An 8,897-nucleotide genomic window follows, 5' to 3' on the forward strand; every position below is an offset into this window, starting at 1 on the left:
AATTTACGACCCCGAAAGACAACATTTTGTTTCTTAATTCTAGCGAGCTGAATGATGTCTACCTCTAAATGAATGTAATCTTTTATTTAATCCGCAATTAAAACACCTTGTCTGCGCCAAATCGCGTCACACAGACGTTCCGGTACCCATGATGCAGTGCGCAGGCGCCATATTGGTTGGCAAGCTGAACAAACGAGAAAAGGTAAACAAGACCTAATAAGGCCAAATAATCAGCATAACCTTCCATTGCAGTACGTCAGAATGACGAGATAAACGTGATCGATTCCGGAGCAACTGATACCATGGTGATCGTTGCCAGGGACATGAATACAACAAACACGGCGACGCGCACGGCATTATGGGATAGTCTTGAAACCCCTCCACATTTTGGAAGCTGCACGAGGAAGTTCAACGCACCATGTGATCAGGACAATTCGCATCTGCCTGTATCTATGTACCCCTCTATCCCGAGTTCTCCTCGGTAAATAACTCCATTTTAAACACATCTTCCCTTTCTCCGACCACTGTCCTTCCGTGGAGACCATCGGCATTGCATACATCAACCACTGAGTGAAAGACGCTTGCCTTAATGACGTCATAACACTCCTTCACTTTTAACCTTTGGTCCGGCTGATAATACAGTATTGCAATTCTGCTGAAAAACATTCCGCACCTATCCGGGTCAGCCAAGGGATTCTTTATCACGGACGAAAAATAATTTAATCTTTCAAGTTGTAATGCAAGACCCATGAAAGCCTGCGCTGCGATTGCCAAGCTATGTTGTTTTTTTAAACGTACTCTATTTTTTTTACTTGCGACTTCTTCGTTTCGGTCTCGGTCTCGGTCTCGGTCTCGGTCTCGGTCTCGGTCTCGGTCTCGGTCTCGGTCTCGGTATTGTTCTTGGTCTTGGTCTTGGTCTTGGTCTTGGTCTTGTTTTTATTGCTGCTGCTGCTTTACTACTGCTGCTGTTTTGCTGCTGCTACTGCTGCTGTTGCTGTTGCGTTGCTGCTGCGTTGCTGCTGCGTTGCTGCTGCGTTGCTGCTGCGTTGCTGCTGCGTTGCTGCTGCGTTGCTCCAGTCAGTTCTGCTTGAACTGGCCTACAGCATGGAGATAGCCTATTGATCTCCCACGTGTGACCCTTCAGGTGATCCCTCACATCTGTGATGTTGTGCTCTTGTATAAGTGGAGCTCGGACCGCACAGTCTTCCTGAATGCGTTTTGTTGTGTGTGGGTCGGCCTGGCAGAGGTTGCAGGTGTCGTCAATTATGATATTGTTGAATTATATGCTTGCTTGATCTGTTGTATTCATCTGGCCTGTACGTGTGTGTGTGTGTGTGTGTGTGTGTGTGTGTGTGTGTGTGTGTGTGTGTGTGTGTGTGTGTGTGTGTGTGTGTGTGTGTGTGTGTGTGTGTGTGTGTGTGTGTGTGTGTGTGTGTGTGTGTGTGCGCGCGCGCGCGCGCGCGCGCGCGCGCGCGCGCACCAATAAATCCGGCAGTTGGGCTGGGCAAGGTGATCCCATGGTGTCCATTGTCACAACATGGTGTCAGAGATTCATGATTTTCTTCATCAACTGTGATGAAATTTAAACCGCCTGGTTATCTCCAGATAGATGGGAATGTTGCTGAGAACTGACGACGCTGGAGTAAGGACCTTGACTGGTATCTTGAGGCTTCGGGCCTCGAGTCGACGAACGAGCAACAGTCGAAAGGTCACCATCGTGCTGAACTGTGCTGGGCCACATGCTGTGGATGTACACGAGAGCCTCCCGTTTGAGTCAGCGGTTGCTTCGAACGTATTTGAAACTGTCAAAGAGGCCTTTGACACGGACTGCAACCAGCGGAAGAACCTTGTCCATGAGCGATTCAAGTTCTGAGAATTCGCCGAGTCTGAAGGTCAGTCATTCGAATCGTACTTGAACAAGCCGTGTGTAATGAAAGCGAGAGAAAAACCTTCGGAGTGTAGGCTTTATTCCACTTGATTGAAGCCGCTTCTACGGGCACATCAGGGGATACAGGTGCAGCTAGGAGTACATATGTAGCAATGTATACATGTGCAGTAGATCACCGCAAAATAAATCAGCATAAGCACGGAGTCCGGTATACTCTCAATTCTCACCATTCAACGAGCACCAAGTGGACCGCCGCTGTAAATGACAATGCCCCAGGGACAATCCCCCCGACCGCGCGGAATCTTGGCTTTATCTATCCCGTGTGCGAGCCGCGCGACATGTGATCGTGCGTCACGACCTTCAATTCACCACATTCTCCCCGTCTTTCAAATGTAACTAGAGGCCCAACTAACGCACCATGATTACTTCAGCGCTATAGGAGTATACATTTCAAGCAGCGCGAACTATTTAAACTACAGAAGCATACATGCCAAGCAGTGAGGATTATTTTGAGTTGTAGGAGCATGGTAATGAGCATCGATATATGATATAATGAGCATATAGGAGCATGAGCATCGAGGATGCCAATAATCCCCTTTACAGATCGAGTCGGCGAGGGGGTTTTATCCGTCGACCTCTCCGGGAGTAAATGGCGGTTTCACTTGAGGGAGGCTTCCGATCCTCTTGGTGAGCCTCGACTCGCGCCGGGGATGACTCCTCGATCGCTCTCGGGTGGAACGCGGCAGCTCCGTCGCCACCATTCCCGGGTGGAGTTCCTGGGGGGGGGAACACCTGGGGAGGGGATGTCAGAGGGAGGAGTGCCAGATGGTGGTGTACCTGCGGGAGGAGTACCTGAGGGAGCCAAATGGCGAACCGACACAGTGGTCTCCCTGCCATCAGGAAGTCTGACATGAGCATACTCTGGATTAGCATCGATGAGTTCGACCTCCTCCACCATGGGTTCATACTTGCTTTGTCGTACCGGGCGTTTCATGAACACTGTTCCGGGATAGGTTAGCCAGTTGGGCACCGTTTGACCGTCAACATAACGTCGCTGATGAGTAAACATTCGTTCGTGAGGAGTTGCATTGGTGGACGTGCAGAGCAAAGAGCGTATGGAATTCAGAGCGTCGAGAAGGGTAACCTGCCACTGCTCGGGGCCCAGTCCTCTCGATTTCAGCGCCAGAGTTACGGCTTTCCAAATGGTTCCATGATATCGTTCCACCTGCCCATTACCCTGTGGGTTGTAACCCGTCGCTCGACTAGTTGCTATGCCGTGCTCTAATAAGAACTGTTTTAGCCCGGCCGACATGAAACACGGCCCTCTGTCTGAATGTATGTACGAAGGTTTCCCAAACATAGCGAAGAGGTCAGACAGACATTTCACGACAGTGAAATATCCGAGGTCATATCCGAGGTCATATCCGAGGTCATATCCGAGCACGGAAATGTGAAAGGGAACCTTGAGTATTCATCAACAACAGTGAATATGTATCTGTTGTCTGTCTCGGTCGGCAGGGGCCCTTTGAAGTCGATATTTAGTCTCTCAAAGGGAGAAGTGGCCTTGATCAACCTGCCAGATGCCGCGCCATAGAATCTGGGTTTTAGTTCAGCACAAACAGGGCATGAAGCATTCATTTGTTTAATATCTTCGATAGAATAGGGAAGGTTTTGGCTGCGCACGAAATGTGCCGTTCTGGTTACCCCCGGGTGGCACAGAGACACCTGGAGGTCTTGCAAAGCCCAACTGATTGTCGCCGAACAGTAGACCCGAGAGAAGGTATCTGCAGCAGGGTTTTCCCTCCCGGGCCGGTAAACAATGTCGTAACTATAGCAAGCTAGGTCTATCCGCCATCTCATTATTTTTCATTCTTAATTTTCCCGTTATTTTTCCCATCAAACATGAATGCAACGGATCGCTGGTCCGTGACGAGTGTGAAGTGGTTTCCCAGTAAATAATGTCTCCATTTACGCAGGGCTTCGACAATAGCATACGCTTCTTTCTCTATTGCTGAGTGTCTCTGCTCGCTTCCAGAGAGAATTCTCGAGAAGAACGCGCCGGGTCGGCCGGACTGATTGAGCGTCGCAGCTATCGCGTGATCGGAAGCATCTGTTTCCACCACGAACGGCACCGAGCTGTCGATCGATAATACCACGGAATTACTGATATCGTCTTTGAGGCTGTGGAAAGCTTTTACAACAGTGGCATCTGGTGGGAAGTTTTTGCAATGCACTAGGGGATGTATTTTCTCGGAGTATTGGGGGATCCATCTCGCGTAGTAAGCGAACATCCCGATCACCCGACGCATTGTCTGCAGGTCCTGAGGTGGGGGTAGCTCACGAAGTGGGCGCAATCGTTCAGGATCGGGCTTAATCGTGCCGTCGGCTATTGTGTAGCCGAGAAGGTCAATTGACCTTGCCGAGAATACGCATTTCTCGTAGTTGAGGGTCAGATTATATTTTCTAGCAATGCTCAAGAATCTGTCCAGATTCATATCATGTTCCCCCCGATCCTTACCGCACACCGTGACATTGTCCACGTAAACAAAAGTGTCTTTGAGGTTTTCATCCGAGATGATGTCGTCCATAACTCGTTGGAAGCAAGCTACTCCATTCGTGACACCGAACGGAATCCTCCTGAATTGGTAGAGGCGTCTACCTGCCTGGAACGCGGTGTAAGGTTTGTCTTCCTCTCGGATGGGAATTTGATGATAGACGCTTCGCAAATCGATGGTGCTGAATATTTTATAATTGGCCACGCGTTCGACCATCTCGTCTATGCGCGGCAAAGGGTAGGCATCGAGTTGGGTGAAGCGATTGACCGTTTGAGAGTAATCGACAACCATCCGTTTCTTATGGTTCTGGTTGGTGGTCACCAACACCTGCGCGCGCCATGGCGAATCGCTCGGTTCTATAATACCTTCTTCCAGTAATCGCTTGGTCTCAGAAGTGATGAAGTTCATATCAGCGGTGGTATATCGTCGCGATTTGATCGCTATCGGTTTACAGACCGGCGACAAGTTAGCAAACAGCTGGGGGGACGTTACCTCTGCGGTGGTCAAAGCATTTAAAATTAGACGAGGTTTGCTTCCTCCAAAGGGTATTTCGACGCTCGTGTGCTGCTTGAGGACATTATGACCCAGAATTACGTCTGCGCATAAATCACGAAGCACCAGTACCCTTACATCCCGATGCGTGTACCCTTTTACGTCCAATTCAACATTGCAGTACCCTCGTATGCGGGACTATAGTGATGTGGCGGCCATGCATACCGTATTGTCTGTCAGGTGGATCTTCCATTTCCTGCCCTTCGCTAGTGAGCTGTTGACGAAACTCTCAGAGCTACCGGTATCAATCAGAGCCTCAGCCATATGCCCGTTAATTCGCACGTTGATGATAACCTTGGATAGATTCCCCGGTGAGGCTGCAGTTAGTTTCTTTTGTGAGTAGAGGGCCGCAGAAGTGGGTTTATTTCTCCTTAGAGTAGATTTGCATACCCTGGCATAATGCCCTTTCTTGTTACAATTCATGCATGTGGCATCTCTGGCGGGGCATTTGTTTCGGAGGTGTCTTTTATTCCCACAAAAGAAGCATTTACCAACCGAAGTAGTTGCTGAGGAGTTTGACGAGGTCTGGGTATCCGATTCCTCGGCTTTTTCTCCATCCTCAGTGTCAGGGGTGCCCTGAGGGGTTCCTTGAGTTTCCACCGTAGCGGCGTTCATTAGCAGCATCGGTGTCCCATATGACTCAGATTGCTGCTGTGCCGTATCCATTGCTCGAGCCTGGTCGGCTACCTTTTCAAGAGTGGGTTGCGCTTTCTCCAGTAAGTGTTGCCGTATGGGGGCTGACCTGAGCCCTTGGATGAACGCCTCTCTGGTCGCTTCATCTCGGTGTTCCTCGGCGGTCACGGCCCGGAAACTGCAGTCTTTTCCCAACTGCCTCAGAGCTTGCAGGAACTGATCGATTGTCTCCCCGGCTGCTTGCTTGCGTGTGTTGAGAAGATGTCGTATGTACACCTCGTTCTTGCGCTTCACGTAGAGCGCCTGCAGCACGTCGATCGCTGCATCGTAGGTGTCACACTCTGAGAAGAGCCTGAATACACTGGCGAGACATGATTCACAAGGGCGGCCAATTTGTCGGCTCCCTCTTCGATGATGGTCAGATAGTGTGAGAAGGAACGGAACCAATGCGACCATTTCATTTCCGAGTCAGTCGCGTTTGGGTCTGCGTCAAACCTCTCCGGTTTGTAGATCTTGTCCATCGTTGGTTGAGAGAGCCGAGGGAATCAAGTGGAATAAATTGTAATGAAAGCGAGAGAGAAAACCTTCAGAGTGTAGGCTTTATTCCACTTGATTGAAGCCACTTCTACGGGCACATCAAGGGATACAGGTGCAGCTAGGAGTACATATGTAGCAATGTATACATGTGCAGTAGATCACCGCAAAATAAATCAGCATAAGCACGGAGTCCGGTATACTCTCAATTCTCACCATTCAACGAGCACCAAGTGGACCGCCGCCGTAAATGACAATGCCCCAGGGACAATCCCCCCGACCGCGCGGAATCTTGGCTTTATCTATCCCGTGCACGAGCCACGCGACATGTGATCGCGCGTCACGACCTTCAATTCACCACACCGTGCATCATGGCGAAGGCATGCGAAGTCGCTGAGACTGATAACATGATCAGGGATAAAATCATTTTTTTTCCATGCGCAACCTCGCCTTAAAAGAGCATCTCTTACATGAATCTACTCTACTCAGTAGTTTTGTTTGGCTGTTTGGCTAACCCTAACCCTAATGACAACTCTCTGTTTGGCTGCTGAGTCGAGTAGATCGCATGCCAGGGCCATGACGTCGACTCCCACATCGGCCGCTTCCACCAGGCTCTCCCGAGACATTGACTTGATTCGCCGCCAAGGGCACCGCAGTCTCAAGTCTGCTGGCAAGGGTCCCTTTGCACCCAAGCCTGGGTCAACCAAGACAAATAAGCACACCCAAAATTGTTGGAACTGTGGGCGTATTCATCAACCTCGCCAATGCCCTGCCTTTGGGAAATGCTGCAGGAACTGTAATAAGCAGAACCATTTTTCAGAGGTCTGCCAACAATCCAAGCGTGTTCATGCATTGGGGACAAGCACAGCATCGACCGAACCGCCGTCTCTTAGTGACGTGTACATTGATGGCGTGTCCACACTGCTGGTAGGAGACACACAGGTCATGAAGCCAGATGTCTCTTGGTTTGCGAACATCAACATCAATGGCCATAGGGTAAAGGTGAAGGTTGACTTTGGAGCACAGATGTCGATACTCCCTTGCAGAATATTCAATTCCATGGAAAAGCCAGTCAAGACTATTAACTCAATGATCCTATTGGAAAGCTACAGTGGAGGCACCATCCCTCATCATGGAGTGGCCAAGCTACAATGCTCTGCTGGGTCGTCAACGGGGCACTTCGACTTCTATGTGGTCGACACCAAAGCACCTCCTCTTCTTAGTCTTCACGCATCAACATGCCTGGGTCTTATCCAGAAGGGCTCCAAAAGTCTCTGTTGGTGAAGTCCCCGGTGGCATTGTTTTTGGGTAATGTATCCGTCCATACATACATACATACATACATACATACATACATACATACATACGTACATATGTCCCTCCGTCCATGCTAAGTTTCTCTGTTCTCTCTTGTCTGACAACCGCTTGTCCGATTGACACAATTTTCACCATCGGTGTGACGACTCATGTAGAATGTTTTGCTACTCATGTAGACCTCTGGTAGCTTGTACACGATGCTGTGTTTGAGCCTGGGGAGTAACTGCTGAAATCTATCTGTCTGGGTTCTTCCCAACATCTTTCCTCTTTGTTCCTTTCACACTTTCCTATTTATTTATTTCACAATTCTCTTGATTCATTCTAATTCTTGCTTTTTCTTCTCTTTCATCTCTTTTGTTCTCTATTCCTCTCTTTCATTATCTACCTCTCTCAGGAGAAGTGAATTATTGTAGAAATGTTTTCTGTAAGGCTCACTTGGCTGTGCCTGGATGGGTTTGAGGGTTGTAGATGTAGCGGTTGAAACTCGAATCCTATCCAGGTTCCTCCTGATGACTCCAAATTTACTCTTTATTTCTTTGGGTTCCTTCTTGGTCTTCCGTTTGATTAATGATAATTATGACATCATCGGTCATGTGGTGTAGCAGCCATATTTGGAAAAAAAAAAAAAAAAGGAAAAACTTTGGACCTCTGTATCTCTGAAATCGCTCCGTGGAAAAAATTTAAACTTGCCCCATATGAAAGATTTTTTGATGATGTTAGAGGTGACTTCATTATGACGTCATCATTCCATACGTCGAACGCTTTATTCGATCAGTATGAAAAAATTTTGACGGTTATCTCGGGCTAAATTGTACGGGGGAAATTTTTTTGCCATCATCGGCCATATGGTTTGGCAACCATATTGTTGCGGTTTTATAAACCGCATGCCAAAAATGAAACACAGACAGCACGTAGCCTCTTAGAATAGTTATTTCCATAATGTATGTTAAGAATAGCGCCTTCCCTATAGGGGTTATTATGTAATTAAAGGCGTAGGGTTAGGTAGCTACCACCCCTTCTCATCCCGTTGGGATAATAGCGATATCAGCGCATGGTGACGTGTGCCGTGACCGCCATCATCACATAGGTAGGCCGTGCTTGTTTTACTGCCATGCAGCTGTTCAATGTGTGCGAATAGCACCAGCGTTCTGGAAGCTTCGCCAAAGCCATGGCTTTAGAAGCACATGCCAAATTCCCATTTATTGTTTAAAGCCTCACAAAGTGCTCGTTTGTCTGTTCCTCTGTATGGATGTCCACCTTGTACCGTAACTTATTGCTGTCTACCCATCTGTATTTTGTTTCCCTAATCTCCGTTCATTCCCCTCCACCTCAACACGACCAGTAAATGGACCAGGACACGACACAGCCACCCTCCAGTAATTGTCCCATGCCCTGGCTTTGTGCTGTGGACATTTTGG

The sequence above is a fragment of the Eptatretus burgeri genome, chromosome 4 (genome assembly GCF_056783735.1).
Source record: "Eptatretus burgeri isolate ZD-2024b chromosome 4, Ebu_testis_v1, whole genome shotgun sequence".
In the NCBI taxonomy this organism is placed as follows: domain Eukaryota; kingdom Metazoa; phylum Chordata; class Myxini; order Myxiniformes; family Myxinidae; genus Eptatretus; species Eptatretus burgeri.